Genomic DNA, 25,218 nt, shown 5'->3' with positions numbered 1-25,218 from the left:
CCACTATCAAGGAACTAACTGCTGAGGAGCTCTGATAAGGTTCTGAGGAATTGTGCGGTCCCCGTAATACGGTTTGAAAACACATTTTAAAGATTTACATAATGAACGGGATTCTCTGAAGTGGCCCCAAACTCACATTAGGGCTGGGTAAGAGTTAATCTAAGAATTGGTGAATTCGGCTCTTCGTCCTGTTTTTATTAAACACAATGAAAACAAGCCTTGTGTTTGTGCATGTGTGTGTGTGCGCGCGCGATTGCATATTAGGTGAGGGCCAGGCTCATGACGCATCCTTCTTTCTCCCCTCGCTGGGTGAATGAAACTTCTCAGCTCTGTGACACTGGAACAGTCCTGATGTCAAGTCCCTTTGACAATCTGACAGACGCCTCAGCGCAGGGGGGGAGCGGCAGCCGCCTCAGCAGCCGCAGCAACAGCAGAGCAGGAGGAGGAGGAGAGAGAAAATATTTTCCGTGTCTTCGCCTGAAGTCATTCTGTGGTTTTTGAAAAAATGTGCTGTATATTTTCAGGGCTGTGTCACATGACCTGCTGGGGTTATGAATAGCTGAGTATAATGATTTCTTAGTGAACGTTTAAAAAAAGAGAGCAAGAGAGTGATTCTCAGCTAGAGGGAGACTCACATTCGTTCAGCCACAGCAGGCAAGAGACGGGACGTGGAAAGTTCCCCTCATTCCAGGTGTCTATGTACCTCTGCATCAAGGCAGCCAGGTGAGTGGGAAATAACACGGGGCCTTGGTGTAAGGTGGGAGGCTAGACTTGTGGCTTGGAATCTGGATTTCCTTTCCTTGCCGCCGCTGTGCTTCGCTTTTCGGGGACATCTGTTGACTCTCTTCTTTTTCTACAACAAAAAACTTCCCGAGGCCTTTTAGAGTTTCCCCCCCTAAACTTTTGTGTTGCTCCCTGTGTGGGTCGGGTGAGCTGCCAGCAGAAGGGAGGAAAACAAACTGAGCGGATTGGAACGGGCAGAGTCGGAGAGACCCGAGTGGCACACACGTGTGAGGCAGTGATTGTGTGCGTGCCTGAGAAGGTGGTGTCTGTGAATAAACCGAAAGAGACTGGGACTGAATGAGAAAGTGTGTGGTGAGACCAAGTGTCTCCGGCTGTTATGAGTTGTGGTGTTTGTCTGGTGTTCCTCATCCGGGGAAGCCCTGACTTGGTGAATTGGGGAGGGGGTAAGTTAGGGGACCCCACTCACCTTTGCCTGTCCCAACTCCCTGAGTATTCTACTCTTCCTTAATGGGGCTGTGAATGGTATTTTCCCTAATGATGGGGTGCGCTTTTAAGCAGCAGTTGCTTCCCTTGGGGCCTGTGGTAGTGGGAAGATGGTGGAATCCTGGCTCCTTTCCAGTCATCGGTGCAAATACTGCTGTCCTAATAGAGAACAGCAAGGGGTGTGTGGAATGGGCAGATACCGGACACACAGACTGTGCGCACAGGAAGGGTGGGCACCTCTCTTCTCCCTGAATGCACGTTCTTTGGAGAAAGACATCCAAAGCACATGGGAAACATAAATTTCGGGTGTGGGATGTGCGTATGGCTGCCCTCGAGGTTCCCAAGGGAGAGTGTCTTGAGCATCTGCAGGATATTGAAGGAATCCCTTGACCAGAAAAAGTTATAGTGCTTGGTAGGTGTGTGCTGGGTGGGGAGGAAGAGGGCTGGTCCATTGGATGCACATGGTTATGAAGAAAGGGGGTTGGTGAAATTTTTGAATGCTATCCATCTCTTTCTCTCTCTCTTGCACGTGGGCGCACCCACCCACCCCCCATCATTATAATGAACTTCTCCAGCACTCTGTTGTAGGCCTTCGCAATTAAACAAAGCTGTTATCTTGATGCCCATCCCCAGGTGATGCCCCACGTGGAAAAGATAATACTGATTGCACAGAAGTTCACTGTTCATTCCTTGATTGTACTGGGACAGTCAAGGGGAGTGACACTCTACTTTCCACATGCATGTCTTTCCACATTCATCTCATCACCTGTAACCACCTTTCTCCACCCAATCTCGCTCTCTTTTGCAGTATACATCATCTTGTTCAGAACATTAAAAAAAAGACATTGTACTGTCTGTTCCCTTGATCTTGGCTGATGATTGTGGAGGGTAGTATATATAAATGTATATCCACTTTTGTTCTCTCTAGTTACTAGAGTCTAGTAGGTAGTGAGTCTGTTACCTTGGAGATCTTAGATGCTACTGCAGGAGGGGATGCAATTCTCACGTCCTGCTGTGGAGATATATACAATTGCATAGATGGAGAGGTCAAGGTGTCAGCCTTAGAAATAGAGAAGGACGCTGGCATGAAGCCTCCCTACTATGTCTGTGCTGTGCTGCTTTTATTGATTAGAATCTATATATTTAAGTTCAACTTTTCGTGGAAAAAAAATGGAATTAAAGAATAGTTTGGATCTGTTAAGTGAGCACCCCCTAAAGGAAAATTTGGGGATTACTCCCTGGCTAGTAAGTTTATGTTCGACTGGATCTTTCCGTCCTGTAGTTCAGAGTACCACTGAATGCCTTCTGTTGTCTGGAGGCAAGGGGAGACTGCTCTTTCTGCTATAAACATGGGGAAAATGATGCTGATAGACGTGTGGGTAACTAACAAGATCATGCAGCGAAGTAAAATGAATCAAGAGCTAGGTTTTCCAACCTGTAATTTGAGCACATGAAGGTTGTACTTGATTGAGCACTTCATTTCTCCCTTCCATGTTCATCTGGTGTTCCTTTGCACATAGAACAAGATAAGCTTTTTTATGGACTGGGCATAGGGTTGCTAGCTCCAGGTTGGGAAATTCCTGTGGATTGCAGAGTAGAGCCTGAAGAAGGCAGATTTGGGGAGGAGAGAGACCTCGGCAGGGTATGATGTTGTAGAGTCCAACCTTCCAAAGCTGCTGTTTTCTCCATGGTGAACTGATCTCTGTAATGTGGAGATCAGGTGTAATACCAGGAGATCTTCAGGCTCACTGGAAGCTTGACTGCCCCATGTCTGTCTACTAAATGATTATGGACTGCAGGGGCATACCACCCATGGGCACATGGGGTATCTCATGTCCCCGGGCGCATGCCATTTGTCATGTGGGGAAGTGCCACTCGCCAGCTGAGTTAATTTCTGCGGCAGCGGGCCAGCTCCTTTCCACACACACACACCCCCCCCGCCCCAGGGAGGGCAGGAGCTGGCCTACTGCTGCAGCACCTGCCTGAGCCCCCCCTGAGCCGGCCACCAGTGAGCCCCGCCTCCCGGCCTCCCTGCAGGCTACCCAGGCCCTGGGGAGGGCAGGAGCTGGCCTGCAGGGAGGCCGGAGGAGTGGGACTTGGTGGTGGGCAGCCCAGGAGCTAGCCTGCTGCTGTTGTTCCCGTCCAAGCTGCCCCCCAAGTCCCACCCTACCCTGGCCTCCCTGCTATCTCCTGTAAGTGGGGCATGGGGGGGGGGGGCTCAGGGAGTCGGTCATGCCCCTGGGCCACTGATGGGCAGGAGCTGTTGGTAGACTTTTGAATCTGAAAAACAGGATTCAGGTTCACTTACATGATAGCCACTGTCCAAGACTTCATAGGTGATGGAATCTTCTGGGATTTCCCTAGTTAATGTTATCTTTGATTCCCCTTGTTTCATCTTGGTCACCAGCAGGAGCGCTTGCCCCGAAACAAACTGTTCAGGGTTACAATTGAATTCAGGCTTGTAACTTGGCTCTGGACTGCTGTTTGCCGAGGGCAAGAGAATGTGCACGTTGGCAACCAAACAGAGAGCAACAGACAAATGCTGGTTCTTTTCTATTTCAAGGTACAAGGATAAGACTGGAGAGGTATGACTGGAAGGGCTGAGAACTTTCGTAGATTTCTTTACGAAGTTGATTTAACTACAAATTGCACAGTCTTTGATGCGCCGCTTATTTTATAGCCTGGTTTCAGGTGGTGGTTGTGCTGGTCTGCAGTAGAAGAGCTAGATTTGAGTACAGTGGCTCCATAAAGGCCAACGAGATTTCTGGGATTTCAGCTTATACCTAAGGTGCCAGCCTCCAGGTGGGGCGTGGGGATCCCCTAGAACCACAACTCATCTCCCAACTACAGAGACCAGTTCTGCTGGAGAAAATGGACGTGGACTCTATGGCAATGTGCCCCCTTGAGGTCCCTGTTCTCCAGGGACGTACCTGTCAGAGTACCCCCAACACACTGAAGCCTGCCTCAAGGGGCACTTTAGTGGGCTTGCAGCAGGCTGCTGGTCTGGCGTTGGCTTCTGCTGGCCTCCCCACCTCTATCGGAGACTGGCCTGTCAGCACGGAGGCCGGGGAGTGCAGGAGCTGGCGTTAGGTGCCCGCTGAGCCGCTCGCTGCCTCCCGAGGCACCCCCCCCTTCCATCCTCCCTGCAGGCTTGCAAAGGTGAGTGGGTGAGTGCAGACATACATCAGACTAAAGGGGGACGGGACTGAAAACATTTTCCAAACATTTTAGGAGATTTGTGTAGAAAACGCCAGTGTTCTAAACTGCCGCAAACAGCACACCATGTCTACCAGCTGTGACTTTAACATATTGCTGTGTGTGTGCGTGTGGATGAGAAGGACGATGCAATGGGATGTCTCTATTTAACTATGGAGCCACGGGGGTGGGGGGGTCAGAGCAGGTGTTGCCCCCAGGCGCCATTCCCCCCCCTGATACGCCTCTGCTGTCCTCCCCAGGACCCATCCCCAAATCTCTAGAAGTTTCCCAGCCTGCATCTTGCAATCCTGCCCCTTCATCCCCTACTGGTGGCTAGGGTAGACCTGGCAAACTAACGTGTGCTCCAGAAATGTTGTTGGGCTTTAAAGTGCTACTGGACTCAAATCTAACTCTTTTACCCCCTAATGTTGTTCACCTCAAATGTACAGGGGTAGTGACTTTTCGCCTTTTCATGTAACCTTAGCTGTTCAGTTAATTATATTTTTATCCCAACCCTCCTCCAAGGATATCAGAGCAGCATACCTTTATTTCTGTAGAGCCTTCTAAACCTGTCTTTCCCCATCACTCTCTTTTCTCCCACGTTCTTTTATAATGCCGTGCTCTCCTCTGTCCCCCTTGACTCATAATTCTTTTCTTGTGGTTGCTTCTGTATCTCCCTTCGCAGCGAGTTCTCCAGTTGAGGTCCTAGTTCCGCAGTTCATCCAAATCATTTACTGGAAACGGAAGCGGCAGCTTTGTTTGACCTGTTATTGCAAGGTGTTTGGGAGTCCAGGGGGTTAGTGTTCCCCTCTCTGAGGGTTTTTCTGTGGCACTTTGATGGTCTAAGATCCTACAGGATCTCAGATGTTGAGTGGTCGCAACAGAGGTGGCAGCTGAAGAACAAGCTAGGAAAATAGGATAACAACTTATGATAAAGAATCAAAATCCAGGCTAGAAAGAAACTTGTGTTTGTTATTCCCATCAACCCCCCCCCCCCTAAAAATGAGTTTCATGATTGAAATTCACATCCAGAATTTCAAAGCCTAACAAATTTAGGTTAGGCACAAGCCTAAGTAGGTCTGCTCAGAAATAAGTCCCATTGAATTCAGTGGGACTTACTCCCAGGAAAGTGTTATTCATAGAGCCTGGATGTCAAAAGTGTTGCTAGAAGGTGATGTCAGGTTGCGGCTGAATTATGGTGACTCCATAGAGCAGGGTTCTGCAACCTGCGGCTCTCCAGATGTTCATGGACTACAATTCCAATTGGCCATGCTGGCAGGGAATTGTAATCCATGAACATTTGGAGAGCCACAGTTTGCAGACCCCTGCCATAGAGTTTTCATGACAAGAGACAATTAACAGACAAGAGACAATGAACAGGTGTGCTATTACGCAACATATGATGCATGCATGCATGCATGCATGCATGCATGCATGCATCCACCCATCCATCCATCCATCCATCCATCCATCCATCCATCCATCCATCCATCCATCCATCCATCCATCCATCCATCCATCCATCCATCCATCCATCCATCCATCCATCCATCCATCCATCCATCCATCCATCCATCCATCCATCCATCCATCCATCCATCCATCCTCCCATCCTCCCATCCATCTATCTATCTATCTATCTATCTATCTATCTATCTATCTATCTATCTATCTATCTATCTATCTATCATCTATCTATCTATCTATCTATCTATCTATCTATCTATCTATCTATCTATCTATCTATCTATCTATCTATCTATCTATCTATCTATCTATCTATCTATCTATCTATCTATCTATCTATCTATCTATCTATCATTTAGTATTCCAGCTACATCTACTGTAATCTTATGTGGACTGTAGGACCTAAAACAATCTGAATATTCCCATGCACTGTGTAGAGTTTCCTGGTCTCCTCTAACCACCCATCGGGGTGGAAATACAAGAGAAGATTAGTAATGGTGAGTGAGCTTCATTGGTGTAGTGATTAGGAGTTGTGGGCTCTAATCTGGAGAACCGGGTTTGTTTCCTCACACCTCCACATGAAGCCTGCTGGGAAACCTTTGGCTAGTCACAGTTCTTTCATATCTCTTTCTTAGCTCCACCCATCTCACAAGGTGTCTGCTGTGGGGAGAGGAAGGGAAGGAGTTTGTAAGCCCCTCTGAGACTCCTTAAGGTTGATAAAAGTAGTATATAAATCCAAACTCTCCTCTTTTACTTTATTGAAACTCTGTCTCCCATCATCAGTCTTCTAGAAGAACCATTGATAAAATTCTAAGAATTTCGTGGAACACAGTTGGAAAAAATTACTTTCCTAGGAAAGGCACACCATGTCTACTAGCTGTGGCTTTAACATATTGCTGTGTGTGTGTGCGTGTGAAGAGGATGAAAAGGACGATGCAATGGGATGTCTCTATTTAACTATGGCACTTGGCTCATGAAATTCTGATGAGGTCCCCTGTGCTAACACATTGCACATGCCCTGCCCAAGGGAGTTGGCGGTAGGAAGCTAGTTACAAGAGCGTAGTCTCCTTTGGAAGAATAATGAGCAAGAGGATACTAGAGTTCACATTACAGTGCCATGAAGTTGAGGTGAGGGTGGATGTGTCTAGAGGCTAGGTAAGGAGCCAGGAATCTTGGGTTCGGCCTTTTCTCCTCCTTCCCTTCCCTCTGTGATTTGCCTGAGATGAATCAGTTAGGCCGGGGTTTCTGCATTTGCCCAACGGGAACAGCTCTGACCTATTTTCCAAAGCTGGGTGTGATGCCTTGCCTCAGTGTTTAGAGATGCCTCTGTAAAAGATTATAGGGGGTGAGTCTCAGAAATGGATAATCTCCAAGGCCTGGTCTACACATGCAGCAGAACAAGATGGCAATGGAAAAACGCCAGAGGTGGATCTTCCTATTGTGCCAGATTTCTATTGCCAAGAAGGTTTGGTTTGATCAAAGGAGCATTCAGAGGTGAAATCTACCACCTACATGGGTGGAGTGGTCCACCTCTCCACCTTTGAGCTACCATCTCAGCCCTCTCCTCATTCCCTAGTATGTGTGACCTTGGTTGAAGGAAGGAGTCATGTGTTCAAGGTGAAGGAGAAGAGATTCCACCTAAAACTTCCTGACAGTCAGGGCTGTTCAACAGTGGAATTCACTGCCTCGGAGTGCGGTGGAGTCTCCTTCTTTGGAGGTTTTTAAAGAGAGGCTGGATGGCCATCTGACAGAAGTGCTTTGATTGTGTGTTCCTGCATTCCAGGGGGCAGGACTTGATGGCTTTTGGGGTCTCTTCCAACTCTATGATTCTATGATTCTAAAGTCCTCCTTCCATTGGGAGTACAGTGACCAACCTCCAGGAGAGATCTGGAGAGCCTGTGGGGTTCTAATTGTTCACCAGATTACAAAGATCCGTTCTTCTGGAGAAGATGGCTATTTTGGAGGATGGGCTGTATGGCATTGTACCGTGTTGAGCCCCCCCCCCCAACACTACCATCCTCAGGAACCATCCCCCAAATCCCCTTCCAGAGCTGGCAACTCAGAAAAGTATAATCTTCCAAAGGTTCATTTCTCTTTCTTTTGGAAGTTTGTTGTGCATCATGAAAACCCTAGGACTCTGTGGAGTAGGGTTGCCAACCTCCAGGTGGGACCTGGCGATCTTCAGGAATCACATCTGATTTCCAGACAACAGAGTTCAAATCTTCTGGAGAAAATGGCTGTTTTTGAGAGGGTACTCTAGGGTGTACAGTCCACTGAGTTCTCCAAACTTCACCCTCTCTAGGCCCCACTCCCCAAAGGTTCAGACATATCCCACCCCAGAACGGGCAATCCTAATATGGAGGCTGACTGAGAATCCAAACTGTCCAATTGCTTTTTAAAGAAATATACAAGTTTCTAGCCCTTGGGGATGTAGAAAACAGAAATGTGCGGGTAGCGTCCTTCAAAGGCTCAAGCTAGAAGTAAATGGACCATGGTAACCAGTGTAGACATCAGTGTCCAGGCCAGCCTCCTGAGCCTCGGCAACAACTTATTGTTCCCCCTGCTGGGCTTCTTGGTTTCGACGCCATCCAAAATAAGCAATGCATTCAAATCCACTCTATTTGCATAATTCTACTTGCTGTATGTGGGTTGGCTTGGCACGGAGACAGCTTTGTGAGTTGCTGTCCTTTCTTTGGCCCCTTTTCCCTCGCTGCTTCTTTGGCATGCAGTCTTTCTTAACCCAGCCTCTGCCGCTGGGCAATAATAATAATAAAAAAAGATGCTAGCCAAAACATTTTGGTTGCTGGCCAAAATAAAGTTTATCCAGCTCTTCCCTCTCATTGGCAAGCTGAATCCCGTTCTCAGTTGGTAACTGCATTTTAGCTACAGGCTTCCTCTTATTCCATCACATGTCACCTGAGTTGGCACACCAGAAGGGCGGATTGGGACTCTCAGTAGATAGATACCTACACTAGTTCAGTGCCTGCACTGGAAAGGAGTTATCTTTCAAAAAGTTTGTGTTTAATGTAGACAAAGGGAGTCCTAAAGATACAGGATTCAAGTAAGAAGGCAGTTCCTGGAAGTGTTTCTTGATTCTAGAAACAAAGCGGCCACATTTTCCCCTTGTTTCAAACAAAGCCGTGGTCAGTTTTAAAGGGAAAGCACCCCAAAGAGCATAATTTACTTATTTATCTCCTTGGTGTCTGACCCTGCTCAGCTTTTGAGATCTGAAGAGAGAAAACTGTATACTATTTACTATACACTATATACTATCCAGGTCAGGGCACTCCTAATAAACTCAACGATCAACTTTTATATTAGATGTATACTGGGACTTTTGGGGGGAAATTGTGGGGAGTCTAGTAAGCATGAGAATGGAATTTATTGCCCTTTGATTGGGCGGTACACCACTCAAAATCTTCCTACTAGTGTTGCTAATAATATTTTGTATCCTACCTCTCCTCAGCAAAATTTGAAGCCTTCCTACTATCCAAAGAGCCTTTCTTAGATGGAAGCCACTACCATCAAGGAAGGCTTCAGACTTTGCTGAATGGAATTGTAGTTTTTTTCCCTATCAAGTCACATATGATTTATGGTGACCTAGTAGGGTTTTCAAGGCAAGAGGCAGTAGGAGGTGGTTTGTCATTGTCTGCCTCTGCATCGCTTCCCTGATATTCCCTGGAGGTTTCCCACCCAGGTACTAGCCAGGGTTGACTCTGGTCAGTCTCTTTGATCTGATGAGATTAGGCCAGGGGTCTGCAACCTGCAGCTCTCCAGATGTTCATGGACTACAATTTCCATCAGCCCCTGCCAGCATGGCCAATTGGCAGGGGCTGATGGGAGATGAGATCCCATGTTTAGAGCAAATGATTCACCGTAGGTTACAGTCCCCTGGATGGAATTAACCTAGACCTAGCCAGGTCAGGGCAGCTATGGTATACAAGTCAATAATTTGGAAATAATCTGGAGGAACATTCCATCATCCTGATTCCTCTTTTTTTTTTTTGACTGAATGTTTAGAAAGTAGGCCAACAATTTGTTTATTTTAGAATGTTGTCACCTAAAGGTAAAGGTAGTCCCCTTGCAAACACCGGATCCCTGGTAAGAGGTGACATCACAATATTTACTAGGCAGACTGCATTTATGGAATGGTTTCCCATTACCTTCTTAGTCATCTGTATTTTAACCCCCCCCCTTAGCAAGCTGGGTACTTATTTTACTGACCTCAGAAGAATGGAAGGCGGAGTCAATCTTGAGCTGGCTATCTGAAACTGACTTCCATTGGGATCGAACTCAGGTCGTGAGCAGAGCTACCCTACGCTAACAAAATTTGGAGCCTTCTTCCAATTTAGGTGGCTCTTAAGTGGAAAAGGCACTTAAATTGGACGAAGCTTCCTTAAACTGGAAGAAAACTGCTTGGAGGATGGTTGGATCCACCCCATTGTCCCAAAGTACAACAGCTTATAACTTTCGTTTTGTATGCAGAAAAGCATCTGAGGCATAACACAGTCCCAGAATCCTATTTTTTGCCATTGGGATTTTTTAAAACTTCAACAAGAGTAACCTACAGGGTAATAAAAGGTTCCATGGGTTTTCCCTAAGAAAAACTCATCCAGGAAAACATTGAAGTGAAATCTCAGGCCTCTTCTGCACATGCAGAATAATGCAGTTTCAATCCACTTTCAATGGACTTTGCAGCTGGATTTTACTACTGTGCGGAATAGCAAAATCCACTTTCAAAAAATTGTGAGTGGATTGAAAGTGCATTATTCTGCATGTGCGGAAGGGGCCTAAGTGTTATCAGTGGGTTAGTGCAAACATAGGGCTTTTATGTGAATAACTCCCAACAGACCCAAGCAATGGGCTTTCAAGACAAGTTAAAAGCAAGGTGGATAGAGTCTTCTGCGCTGGTCTCCCATCCAAATACAACCCAACTTAACTTCCAAGAGCTGGTGAGACTGGGCTATCCTGTGCCACGTTCCCTTCTAAACGGATTTTATTGGAGAACATTTACCTCACCACAGAGAAGTATATCCTAAGGGTATAAAAAAGACTCCAAAATAGCAGTAGGGATGGTGATTTCTAATTATAGAGGTATTCTTTCTAGTTTTGTATTTCTGTCACAGATATGTATTTGTTTGTTGTTCTGGTTGCCACATCTCAAAAAGGATATCGAAGAGATTAAAAAAGTGCAGAGAAGGGCAATGAGGATGATTGAGGCATTGGAGCACCTTCCTTATGAGGAGGAGGGCTGCAGCGTTTAGGACTCTAGTTTGGAAGGGAGGCGTCTAAAGGGGATATGATTGAAGTCTATGAAAAATTAAGCATGCAGGATAGAAAATGTTAACAGAGAGAAATTTTTCTCTCTTTCTCTAATACTACTAGAACCAGGGCATACATTGAAAATGTTGGGAAGATTAGGACTAATAAAAGGAAAACACTTCTTCTACTAGCGATGTGATTGTAATTGGAATATGCTGCCACAGGAGGTGGTGATGGCCACTAACCTGGATAGCTTTAAAAGGGGCTTGGACAGATTTATGGAGGAGAAGTCGATCTCTGGCTACCAATCTTGATCCTCCTTGATCTGTGATTGCAAATGCCTTACCATATCAGGTGCTCGGGAGGAGCAACAGAAAGCCATTGCTTTCACATCCTGCATGTGAGCTCCCAAAGGCATCTGGTAGGCCACTGAGAGTAGCAGAGTGCTGGACTAGATGGACTCTGGTCTGATCCAGCAGTCTCTTTCTTATGTTCTTATGTTTGCTGATCATTCAAATTTTGAATTGGGCCAGGGGTAGTGAATATACCTGCAATATATTTTAAAGAACATGTCCCACGGATTTTTCCAAAGCTGACCTGAAAAATGCCAATTCTTAATATGGAGATTGGCTGGACTTTGATAGCAATCCTACACAGTCCTACTCTGAATCGTACTCAGTTCTATTCAATAGGGTTATTCTCAGGAGAGTATTCTTAGGATTGCATCGAGTTATGAATCGGCCATAGGCCAAACATCTCAACTGAATGCAATGTTTCATGCACCTGACAAAATGGGTTCTGGCTCATGAAAGGTGATTCCACAAAAAATGTGTTAATCTTTATGGTGTCATATGACTCTTTGTTATTATACCGGAAATAGAAACACAGGAAACCTTTTTTGCTTTTCCCTTGAATAACCAGTTCCACCTCTAGCAGTGGCTCACATAGAGACAATTGTTTGCATAGTAAATGGCCCTGGATGCGATACGATTGCATCCAAAAGTGTCAACTGTTCTATATGTATAGTGGACCTAAGAATAAAAATGCCCTCCAAGTTATAGGGGAAAAGGGATATAGCTCTTAAGCTCCCTGTTTTTGACTTGGCACCAACCAAATGCAGCCCTGGGCTAAAAAAAACACAAAAAACTAGGGATGAAATTTGCTCACATAATACAATCACTGTTAACGTGAATCATGTTGGCTGGACCCAGTGGAATGGGCCATAGTTTGCGGCAGAGCCGAGGTCATACTTGGGTCAGCGGAGGGTAATGAGTTGGTGCAGAGAGAGGAAAAACTTTGTTATATGGCCTGCTACAGGTTATGGCAGGCTGCAGAAGGGGGCAGGAGACGTGGAACGCTTGGAAGCCAAGAAAGGAAAATAAAATCCAAAAGTTTTTCAGAGGATCAGAAAGAAAGAGGCAGAAAGAGAAGGCAGTTTTTTAATGCTTATATGAAGAGCCAGTTTGCACAGAAATGATTTTGTCTACTCACCCCCACCTTTGAAATTAATGGATTGACAGCTTCGGTGAGTCTTGTTCAACTTCTGTTAGTACTGATTGTGACGTATCAAATCCTGACAAAATATATGCTAAAAAACAGATTGATTTTGCTAGTTGTGTTGGCTTGAAGCTTTGTGAGTGGATTGGCATACATCAGGGGTAGGGAACCTGCGGCTCTCCAGATGTTCAGGAACTACAATTCCCATCAGCCCCTACCAGCATGGCCAATTGGCCATGCTGACAGAGGCTGATGGGAATTGTAGTTCCTGAACATCTGGAGAGCCGCAGGTTCCCTACCCCTGGCATACATCAATCCATTGAGAAAAATCAAGTTGCTTGGACCTTTCTCCAGAAGCTTGTGTTGAACAGCCTTTATTAGCTTCTGGATGCCGAGTTGTGTGAGAGGAGTTTGGTGATGCTATCCAAATGTCCAAAACGCTCAAGGTAACTGTAGCATTAATCGGCTGAGTTAAAAGGTACCTCTTCCTTGAGGGATATCTGGGCATATTCTTAAGGGCACTTTTGAGTGGACTTGGCCAGGCTTAATGAGCCACAGGGTGGAGGTTTCTCACATGTCACTTGCTCTGATATGATGAATCCATGTGCGTGTGTGTAAAGTGACACTGAGTAACAGCTGACTTATGGCAACCCCAGCAAGGGGCTTTCAAGGCAAGTGAGATGCAAAGGTGGTTTGCCATTGCCTTCTTCTGCAGAGCCTGGTCCCCCACATGGGTACCGATCCTGTTTAGCTTCGGAGAACGGATGGGATTGGCCTTTACTGTGCTGCCATTACCATAGCAAAACCAGCATGGGCAAAACAGAGATTCAAGACAATAGAGACATCAGACTTCCTATGCCAAACTGCTTCCCTCCCTGCAGTCTTTCTCTCCCAGTCCTCTGTGCTACTGTTTTGGTTTGTAGCATGCAAAGGAGTCAGTTTTGTCAGCAGATGCATCCAGCTCTAAGTTCTGACTTGTATAGACTATCCATCTTCCTGCGGTTAGTTAGGATCACCATGGCATAGTGGTTAGAGTGTTAGATTACAGCAGAGATGTCCAACTCTGGTGCTTCAGGTATTCATGGACTACAAATCCCATCAGTCCCTGCTGGCATGGCCAATTGGCCATTCCAGCAGGGGCTGATAGGAATGATAGTTTATGAACATCTGAAACACCAGTTGGACACCCCTGGATTACAGTCTGGGAGGTCCAGGTCCACCCTTCCGTGGAAGCTTCCTTGATGACCTTGAGCCAGTAATACACAGTCAGCCTAACCTACCTCAGATGGTTGCTGTGCAGATAAAATGGAGGAGAGGATGATGCAAACTTATTTGGGTTCCCATTGGGAAGAAGAGGTGGGGTGCAAACGAAGAAAATAAAAAAGATCAGTTCAGCCAGGGCCACGTTGCTAGACACTTGCTGGGAAACTGTGTAGCTCAGAGCTTGTAGACTGTGGCTTGGGTGTTGTAGAAGGACCTTGGAAAGTGTAGTGCTCTGAGTGTAAAGATCTCAGTGGTGCTGAATCTCTTCACAGCCGTTTGGCCTTGACTGAGTTCCCTGGCACGGGCGACGGGCCAGAATCCGCAGCAACCACACTGTTAGAGGGCTTATCTCATAGAGTGAGATGAGAATTCCGTTCCCATGAGAATGGGACTGGAGACACCGGGAGGGGGATGGGACAAGGGGGTTATATTCTGTAGTTTAAGCGGGAGGCCCCATTCCAGTCATGCCGTGTGTATGAGCTTTCTAAGATGTCTGGAATAAATGGTCTCTTCAACCCAAAAGCCTTTTATTTCTGCCTGCGTTAAATTCCTTACATTATGACTGGAATCCATCTTTATTTTTCTTTTACAACACACTCAAAGTGGATCTCTGGTGTTTTAACATGCAGAGATTTCCGAATATTCCTCTGAAACTATGGAAAGCATTAGCCCCATAGAGGGTTCGAGCCTTCCCTTCCTGGTCCTGAGAGGAACCAGTGGGGAAGCGGGTCTGGCTTGGTTGACTCTCTCCCGTCCTACGTTTAGCATGAGTCTCTCCCCTGCGCCCGTTTGGGATGAGGGATGCCGGATGTGACCAATATTAGTTGCATGCATGAAGGTCGTTTGAAGCTGTCTATGGATCGAAGCGCCTGTGGATCCCGGATCTCTCACCGTTTCCGTGTGGGATTACAAACCCCAGATGCAACCTGTTTGGAAGAGATGGGTCTGACTACACTTCATGCAGCCACCCAGGAGGAGTCAATTCGAGCGATTCCTTCGACTCATATACGCCGATGGATGCTCCCAAAAAAGCGATCTTCCCCAGTGGCATAGCACGCGGGCCCGTCCCAAGTCCACAGTGATCAGAAACCGGGGCGTTGGCGAGATCAAGATCGGTGGGGGGGGAGGGTTCGTGCAGCCGGGTTCCCAAATCGGATTTCCAGCCAGACCTGCCTGTAGCAGTTGATGTGCCAGAGCCCCATGGAACCCGTTGGAGCTCGTCAGGAGGACTGGAGGAGTTACCATCGAGGAGAGGAGGAATCAAGAAGACCTGGCTCCCGTCCAGAGTTATTTCCCCTCCCGTTCCAAAAGAAAGTTGGGGCGATGAAGTGGCTGAACTGCGCTGATGCTAAAAGAGGCATGGGACCGGAACGCATAAACTCTGGGAGGAGCGAACAGCTGCAAAAGATGCGTGAATGCCTGCAAGGGACCGAGGAGAACAACAAGCAGGGCGTCCAACTTCGAGCTGAACGGGCCAAGAAGCGTTGCAACAGCGGTATCAGCAGAACTTGTAGGTCCATGACAAGGTCTTGGATCACTCCAAGCTGGATCTGGAGGCATGGTAGCGAAAGCGTGGGAGCCATCCAAGCGCCAGAAGCGAGTTGACTGCGGCCATTCAGCGTGATGAACAAACAAAACTGGATCATTGAAAAATGGCCTTACATGCGCATCAAGATGCCTTAACTTCATAAAAGAAATTGGCTGCCTTGGGCAAGAGCTGAAGAGGCAGCGGGATAAATAGCAAGAACCGGGTGGTGCTTACCTTTACCAGGCGCCTACCACCGCTCCCCCTGCTGTAGGGTGCGGCTACAGGTCGCTGTCCAGGCACCCGCTGCCAGCGGGAGGAGGCGGCGGTGCAAGGTCCGCTCTACCTCCTCAGCGGTAACTCAGCGGCCTGCTCTCAGCCCCACCGCCCCGGGGCGGCCCGGCCCAGCGGAGTCCAGGAAAGCTGTTGAAAGGGAATGTGCATAGGCCCCCATCCCTGCCCGTTTGTGGGACCGCCTCAAACTCCCCGCTTCATCCTGCAACTGGGCCTTTATATGGAGAATTTGATGATTTGTATCGTTCTGAACGCTGAAAGATCACGGGACATGGTCAGATGTCTTGGATGAGTGGCTGCTGACTGGTTTGTGACTCTTTATGGATTGCAAGCTGATGATATAGCACAGTGGCGGTTCTCCAAGCCTTCGTGCCGTTTCCAAGATCGGATGCTGAAAGCGAAGCCATTAAATTCCATAAAGTCCATTCAACAGGCAGCCGTTCTTTTGGAATTTGCCGTGAATTTAGATGCGTGACTACCAGCTTCCTCCTGACTGGCCCTGAGCGCGCCAAATGTCTTAGATACTTCTTGAGGCTATGAATACCAAACCGGAGACGAAGTTCTCCTCATCAGCATCCTGCGCGCACCGTGCAGCTGGTGGATGATCTGGGATCACAAGTAGCAGCCCGTTAGAGTCACATTTCGTGCGGGGCGTATTACCGATCGAAACCACCATGATTGCCCCAACAACTGTAAACCAAGCCCAACCCGTCCTCCACGGAGACCACATCTGAGCAGCCGTCGTCGTTTGGGATTATGCCTCTATTGCGTTGGTCCAGCCATCTGGCTGCCAACTGCCCCAAAAACAGAAGCCCGCCCGTTCGGTCTCACGCGCCTCTGCCAAGCCTTACGAGTCTGGACTCCCCAGGCTCGTCCAAAGCGGCTATCGAGGAGGACTTGGTGGCGTTATCTTTAGGCCCATGGACATGGGTCCTACTCCAGATTGATTGAGTGAAGGCAAGCTGGCGTACTATTCAAGCCTCTTTAGCCAGCCTGCCAAGCATACCGCATTATTATAGCCTCGCCCTCGTTGATTCTGGCTGCTCCACTGTTTATCTCTGGCGCCAGGTAGCTGAGAACTTAATGGAGCCGAATTCCCCTAGTGAAGCCCATTCGTTTACTCAAATGGATGGCAGCCCATGGGCCCGGAAGGCCCGGCCGATTCAAACGCGTGTTTTGCTCGTTGCTGACCATTGGGAAAAATTAGTTTAAGTTCTTGCTCAGTGGCCAAACCTCCATTGTCTTGGGCATGCCATGGTTGGTATTACATGAGCCAGTATTATTTGGAAAGGCTGAATTCTAGGTCACTGACCCTCTGGGGAACGCCTGTGAAGTGGGGAAAACCAGCCTCCAAATGACGGTGAACTGCTGGCTACAGCCTTACTGCGTCGGGTGACCTAATCCACCGATATCCCACAAGCTTATAAAGATCTGGCCAGGGTGTTTCAGAAGAACAGGAAATGCGATCAGTTGCCCCTCATAGGGATACCCGATTGCAAAATCATTTGCAGCCGAATCAACTGCCCAAGGGTAGAATCTGTCATATGAGCCCACGGAAGAAAAGACTCCGTGCTTTCTTGGATAAGAATCGCTCGTAGTTCATCTGGCGAACCACCAAACACCATGCAGCCTGTTCTGTTTGTAAAAGAAAAAAGATGGCTCCTTGAGACTTTGTACTGATTACGATGGATTAAATGCTGTTTCATGTCCAACAAATATCCTTTGCCCATAATCAAAGACCTCTTAGATGCACTGGGCAAGGGCGGTTACTAAGTTGGATTTAAGGGCCTATTACAGAAGGGTCAGAATTAGGGAAGGCTATGAACATTTAACAGCGTTTAATACTAAATTTGGACAATATGAATGCTTAATAATGCCATTGGTTTGGCTGGAGCCCAGACTTTATGGCCCTAATCAATGAGGTTTGCAAGATTTGGTATAAAGGGGTGGTGGGTAGTATAGATGATGTCTTGATTTATTCACAAACTATGGAAGAGCATGAAGCCTGGTTGAGAGAGGAGGTGTTACAACGTTTTATGACAACTCTCTCTTGTGTCAAAGTGCTGTTTCATCAGTCCTCCATAGACTATTTGGAGCTCATCAGGATCTCACCGGCGGCTTAAAATGGATCCTGCAAAAGTAGTAGCGATTGCTTCAATGGCCGACCCCCCACCAACGAAGAATTGCAATACTTCCTTGGTTGCCAATTTCTATATTGATTTTTATACCCCAATTTGCTAAAGCAGCCTTCAGCTCACAGATCTCTACGTACAAGGCAAGGATTCACAGGCTGCTAAGCCGGGGGCTCCCTCATGGTCTCAGGAATGTCGAGTGGCATTCCAGCATCTGAAAATCAGCTTTCACTACGAACCCATTCTGGAAACACCCGACCCGACCTTCCTTTAAGTAGTTCGTGGATGCATCGGACAAAGGCGGCAGCCCTCTTGCGAAAATAAAGATGGTAAACTTGGTACTTGCGTGTGCTTACTTATCCAAAAGTTTTCTGGCCCTGAGCTCAACTGGACGTAGAGGATAAAGAGACTGCTGCTATCAAAGGTGGCGCTATGCACCTGGCGTCACTGGCAGGGGAATGACTTACCCTTCCAAGTTTGGTGGATCATAAAAATTTGGCCGCCCTCACCCCTCAAAATGTCGCGGCTTGGCTTTCACGTTAGACGACGTTTTCTCCGTTCTCCTTCACGTCCATTTTTCCCTGGGAAAACCAATAAACTGGCTGATCAGCTGTCACCAAGCCTTCCGGGGCGGTTCTTCTGAGGTATCCGGCACCTTGCTCTCCCCTCCCAGCTGGGGTATGGCTCTCACTAGGTCTGAGCTCGCTCCTCCTCCCCTTAAGCCCATTCAGTGTAGTACTCCCCTTCCTCGAGACTCGAGGCCGGGAATCATGAACTTCAGAATCCCAGATCGCTTGGAGGATGGCGTTTGGAAGCGAGAGGATGACGTGCGATACCTCCCCTCATAGCGGGTTCGAAGCCTGCCGCACCGAATCGGCTGGACATTTGGCTTCCTCAAAGCGCTACATCTGGCCCGTCACCAGTTCTGGTAGCGCCATCTTAGGTAGTACAGAGACTTATATCAAAGGGATGTCGGTCTGCGCGGTAAAGTCCATTCGGAAAACCCGCGGCCTTTAAACCTCTCCCTGTTACCTCCGTCCCTGGAGGTTATTTCCAATAGTTTATTACGGTTGCGGAAGCCAGGGAAACACTGTTTTTAGCATGGTAGTGGTGGACCTGTTCTCCAAACAAGCACATTTTATCCCTGCACCACCATTCCCTCTGCCTAAATTGGCGCCAATTGTTTATTCAACATATCTATCGCCTCCGCCCTCAAAGGTGGTGTCCGACCCATGAACTGAATTAGATCTCAAATTTTGGAAGGCTTTCCTGGGCTTGTTGGGAACCACCCGGTTCCGCCCTACCACGTTCAAAGTGGCGGTGAATCAGAAGGACGAACAGAACTCCTAGAGCAGTATTTCACGTTGTTACACTAACTACCATCAAGACAATTGGATGCCGAGTTAATCCCATTTGCAATGCAGCTTACAACAATGCCATTCACTGGTAACTTTAGAAAGCCCTTGAAATTGTGTCTGGGCGTTCTTTTCCCACCACTGCCCCAACTGCTTACGGAGCTACATCCTCAGAGTTCAAACAATGGATTACATCCCTGGCTGGGGTGGAAGACAGTCAGACTATATACCCAACAAACCAAGGACTCACAAAGAAGTTTCAGGCGGATAAACATCGTTCACAACTTCCCTTCGTGTGCCAGGGGGCTTGGGTTTTATTTAATCTACTAAGAATCTTAGAGCGTTCACAAATATTCAAAACTGGGCAAAATTAAATTGGAACCGTTTAGAATTACAAAGTGATCAATGATATTTATTTCGTTTAGAACTGCCTAATTCCTTAGTAATATCCATCCCGTCTTTCATTTCCAGTTTTGTAGAGGCTCCGCTTCGATGCCTAGCGACCACCGGAGAGACCCCGCCCGACCATAATTCGGTAATACAAGCACTGCCTAAAGAGTGGCTATTCTGGACTCGCTTTGTCATATTAAGCGCAATGCTTAGTAGTTTCCTGGGTGGGATATTCCTCCGGCCATAATCAATGGGTCTATTCGGAAGATATCAATGCCCCCCTCCCCTTATTTCTGCCTTTCATTTGTGCTTTCCACTGAAACGGGGAAAGAGGTTCTTTCTTAGGAGGCAGAGTGTAAAGATCTCAGTGAGTTAGCTGAATCTCTTCACAGCTGTTTGGCCTTGACTGAGTTCCCTGGCAGGCGGCGGAAGGCCAGAATCGCCTTTCTAACCACACTGTTAGAGGCTTATCTCATAGAGTGAAATGAAATTCGTTCTATGGAAATGGGACTGGAGACTTTTGAGGAGGGATGGGACAAGGGGGTTATATTCTGTAGTTTAAGCGGGAGGCCCCATTCCAGTCATGCCGTGTGTATGAGCTTTCTAAGATGTCTGAATAAATGGTCTTTCAACCAAAAGCCTTTTATTTCTGCCTCGTTGGAATTCCTTACACTGAGGATACTGAGCAATCGTTTCCAGAGGTTCCTAGCCCCACTTTCAGAGGAAGTGTGCAAGTGGAATAAGGTTGAAAGTGGTGTATATTTGTAGTTCCTTGATTCCTCTTAAAAGTGCTACACTAGCTAGAAAAAAAACTTACATTTGGAAGCTTCCTGTTCCAACTATTACTGCTGACTTTTGTATACATTTTCTTCATATTCATCCTCTCAGAAAGTTTTAAACAGTGTTTATTAGCATGTGGTGAGAGCCAGCATGGCATAGGGGTTAAAGTGTCAGACTGGGATCTGGGAAACCTAATGTAAGGAATTCCAAAGAGCAGAAATAAAAAGGCTTTTGATTATAAGTCCGTTTATTCAGACATCCTGGAAAGCACACACACACGACATGGCAGGAATGAGCAGCCCCGCTCAAACAACAGGTTATAATACTGACTAACCCATCCCCCCTGCCCCGTTCTCATGAGAACGGAATTCTACTATGCAACAGCGAGATAAGCATTCTCACAAGGTTGGTGCAGGTCCTGGCCGGACGCCCGGCCAAAAGAATCTCCGTCAAGGTCAGGTTAGGCTGTAAGGGAAACAAGAACGACTGAGATCCTTACACTCTGCCTCCCCTAAAAGAAATCTCCCCCTTTTCCCCCTCCCCCGGTTTGTCCGGAAAAGCTTGGTGAAATGCAGCAATTAAAGAGGGGGCATCGATATTCTCCTTATACACCCATTGATTATGGCCAGAAGAATAGCCAACCCATGACACCAGATATTGTAGGCGTTTGCAAAGAAGCGAGAGTCCAGGATAGCGTCTATCTCATGATAGCATATGTCCATCAATTATAACTGGCGGGGGGGTGTCTCAGGAGAGTCGTGTCAGGCATCTGAAGCGGGAGCCTCCTTGAGTAAGCTGGAGATGGAAGATGGGATGAATGTTACTTGAAGTAGATTAAGAGCGGTCCTAAGCGAGCAGTAACATCATTGATCACTTTTGTAATCTGAAAGGGACCCTAGAATTTCTTGCCAAGTTTTGAGTATTTATGCACGCGTCCTGGAAGGTTTTTAGTGGACAAATAAACCCAAGCTCCAATACGTAAGGGGAATTCTGAGCGGTGTTTATCTGCCTGAAACTTTTGGAGCTTCTTGAGCCTGTTTTAAGGTAGACTGAACTGACTTCCAGCTAACCGGCTGATGACAAAATCCATTGATTGAATTCTGGTGGCTGCAATACCTCCGCCGGCAGCTGGGGCAGCGGCCGGGAAGGATCGGCCAGAGACTACTTCGAATAGGGTTTTCTGCGTGCTGCTATGAATTGCATTGTTGTAAACGCATACTCTGCGAGAAGGGAAACAATTCACACCAGTTCAATCCTGATGGTGGTTTGTATAACGCGTAAATATTGTTCTAGTGTTCTGTTCGTCCGTTCACTTTGCCCGTCACTTTGAGCGTGGTAGAGGGCGGCGACTGCTGAACCAATGGTTCTAACAACTCCAGGAAAGCCTTCCAAAATCGAGAAATAGATTGAGGGCCACAATCCGATACCACCTTCTCAGGAGAGGAATGTAGAAGCGGTAGATGTGTTGAATGAACAACCGGGCTGGTTTGGGAGCTGGAAGGTATGGTGGTGCAAAAGAATGAAATGCGCCTGTTTGGAGAAGAGATCCACCACCACCCACAAAACAGTGTTCCCGTGACTGTTGACGAAGTCAGTGATCGTCCATTGAAATAACCTGCCGGGGTCGAGGAGCGAACGGGGAGAGGTTTCAATCAACCCGCAGGGCTTTCCCGGTATTGGCCAGGCCTCCGCACATATGGGACACCCTTTAATGTAAGACTCAAAGTCCTTGCGCGCCGAGCGCCACCAAAACTGGCGGCGAATTTAGATGAAGGGTTTTCACAAACCCGAAGTGCCCAGCCTGGCGAGCATCGTAGCGTAGCTTGAAGAACCTGCTGGGAGGGGAGTAAGGAACGATACCAACACCCCCCCCTTTTCCAGACACCATCCTCCAAGCGTAGCTGTGCATCTTTTTCCTCTGTTGGCAGCTCGCGTAATCCCGCCTCCTTGAGTTCTTGAAGGAAGGGATTCAGGAGACGATGGCTGGGATGAAGTAGGGGGGGGGGGTGGCGTAGAGGAAAGTTAATGGTGACAGCCAATCCTAGCTGGGAGGGAGGGAGAAGCGGTGCGTGGAATATCCGGTAAGGGATGCGTCTCCCCTCTCCCCGGGGCCGGGACAATGCATCAACCAGCTTATTGCTTTTACGGGGGAAAAAATGGACCGTAAAGGAAAAGCGAGAGAAAAAATCAATAGCGTAATTGTTTTGCGGACATTTTGAAGGGTGTGGAAAGCGTAGCCAAAGTACTATGATCCGACCAGACTTGAAAGGGGTGCTTGGCTCCTTCTAACCAATGACGTAAATTGCTCGCGCAAGTTTGATGGCATGATTTCATTATCTCCGAAAGTCCAGTTTGTAGATTCGGAACCAAGAAAATTTTTTGGATAAATAAGCACACAGTACCAATTTATTATCTTTATTTTTTTCTGCAAGAGGGCGGCGTAGCGCCTTGTCGAGAAGCATCCACGTGAGCGATGAAAGGAAGCTCAGGGTCGGGATGTGTCAGAATTGGCTCAGTTGTGAAAGCCTGTTTTAAGCTGCTGGAGCGCTAATTGGCATTCCTGCGACCAGGGGAGGGGGGCCCCAGACTTGGCGACTTGAAGTCCTTTCCTTTGAATGCGTAAAAGATCAGTGGTTGGTAAGGCAAGTTTGGCAAAATGGGGAATGAAGTCCACGATAGAAGTTAGCAAAGCCTAAGAAAGATTACGAATTCCCTTCTATTGGTGGGGGCAGGCCAGTCAACCACTCGCGGCCACTTTAGCTTGGGTCCATTTCTAGACCGTCCAGAGAGGATATTCGATGTGCCCAGGTAGTCTATGGAAGTTTGGTGAAAACAGCATTTTGACAACTTGGCAAAGAGGGAGTTATCAAATGAAACATTGTAAAACTTCCCGGACTAAAGCCTCATGCTCTTCCAGTGTCTGTGAGTAAATCAAAACATCATCCAAATATCACGACTACTCCCTTGTACAATAAATCATGTAATACTTAGTTTATGAGACCGCCCAAGAAAGCCCCTGATTTGTAACTAATCCGAAGGGCATTATTAAATATTCATATTGCCCGAATTTTGTATTAAATGCTGTTAAATGTTAAGTACCCCTCCGCGTCGCGGTTTCTGATAATAAGCTTCTCCATAAATCCAATTTGGTAAAAATCCGGCCTTTGCCTAGAGGGCATCCAAAGAGGTCCTTTATTAAGGGCAAAGGATATTTGTTGGAGATGGAAGCAGCATTTAGTCCACGATAATCAGTACAAAGTCTTAACGAACCGTCCTTTTTCTTAACAAATAAAACAGAGGCTGACATGGGTGTGTTTTGTGGCTCGCCATTATGAATCCAGCGGGCTAAATTTTTATCTAAGAAGGCGTGGAGCTCCTTTTCCTCGGTGGGACTCATCACGATGCGTCCTACCCTTAGGTAGTTGGGCTCGAGGTTTGTAGCAGGATCTTGCAATCGGTATCTCTATGGGGGGGGAAGCTGATCGCACTCCTGTTCCTGGAAAACTCTAGATAGGTCTTGATACGCCTTGGGGATTTCTACAGCAAGAACCCGACAATTACATTGAAAGCTGTAGCGATGGTTGCTTCCCCCTCCCCTACCGATGGATTTTCCCCCCCATCCATGTGATCTCCTTAAGGGGGATCTGAGAAGTGAAGGAGTCGCTCCTTCAAAGCGAAGGTTGGTTAGGTGTAAAAGTAGCCATGGCATACCTAAAACAATGGAGTGCTTTGCAACTGGAGCAAGAATGAAACTAATCTTTTCCCAATGATACACCTTGCAACGGAGAAGTACCGGTTGGGTTTTGAACCGGGCCGGACCCTCACCACCCAGTGGGCTACCGTCCATTTGGGTGAAAGGAATGGGCTTCACCAAGGGAACTTGGTCTAAACCGAGAGAGTTCCTCGGCCGCTAGCGGTTTCATAAGACAGTGGGAGCAACCTGGGTCCACAAGTGCAGAAGGCTAAAATGCGCGTATGTTTTACTGGGGTTGGCTAAGGAAGTCATAATAGTAATGGAAGTGGCGCTGCCTTCACTCACCGGATCAGGAGAAGGATTAAGATCCGCGGGTGCCTTGGAAAGACTAAAGTACATAGTTTCTTCCTGCTTCGACATCCTCATCAAAAGTAGCTTTGGGCGATCCTTGAGTTGGCAGGCTGGATTTAGCGTGGAGGCTTGGCAGGCGGAGTGCGCAGACCCCGGGAGGGGAGGCTTCTGCTTCTTCGAACAGTTGGCAGCCAGGTGGCCAGGACCTCCGCCAATAGAGGCACAATCCCCAACGGCGGCGGCGTTCCGGCGTGGTCTCGGCATACGGCCGGGCTTAGTTTTCTAGCGGTAGCGCCGGCATGTTGGCTGGTTTCGAGCGTGAAGGCCTCCAGCGCGGGCATAGGCAAGGCGGGCAGCAACTTGCGAGCGAATTTCGATCCAATCCATAGCGTTTGCGGGATCCGAATAAGGATCGCACCGTTTCCGCGAAGTTTAATATCCATTAGCCCGAAGAAATGCTCGCATTTCATGCGCTCGGGCCGAATCCGGTGGAAGTTTACTGGCAGCCGCGCTGAATTCCGCGGGCAAAATCAGCAAAGGAGCAGTTGCCCTGTTGGATGGTTTTTACTATACGGATGGCATCGTTTTCAGCATTGGGATCTTGGAATCGAATGCTTAGCGCTTGGAAGGAAGCCGGCTACCGTGCGGGTATCATCCCCCTACAATTCATAAAGAGAAACAAACCGCTTGGCGGCTACCCCGTCCAACACCGACCCAATGTCTCGTATTTTTTCGGCGTTCAGAACGATATAGATCATGGGGTATTGCATATGAGCATCGAGTTGC

The 25,218-nt window shown here is 47.6% G+C and overlaps 1 protein-coding gene across 1 annotated transcript in view; it reads left to right on the top strand.

Moving 5' to 3' along the window:
- The first annotated feature begins 544 nt into the window (after nucleotides 1-544).
- The window catches only part of RARG (retinoic acid receptor gamma), a 206,913-nt gene continuing 182,239 nt past the window's right edge, over nucleotides 545-25,218 (top strand). Inside the window, exon 1 of the mRNA XM_048490523.1 lies at nucleotides 545-723. The gene's annotated coding sequence lies outside the window, so the exon portion shown is untranslated. The remainder of the gene's footprint in view (nucleotides 724-25,218) is intronic.

Source organism: Sphaerodactylus townsendi, linkage group LG03 (assembly GCF_021028975.2).
Source record: "Sphaerodactylus townsendi isolate TG3544 linkage group LG03, MPM_Stown_v2.3, whole genome shotgun sequence".
In the NCBI taxonomy this organism is placed as follows: domain Eukaryota; kingdom Metazoa; phylum Chordata; class Lepidosauria; order Squamata; family Sphaerodactylidae; genus Sphaerodactylus; species Sphaerodactylus townsendi.
Note: the sequence above shows the minus strand (reverse complement) of the source record. Positions and strands in the feature narration are given on the sequence as shown.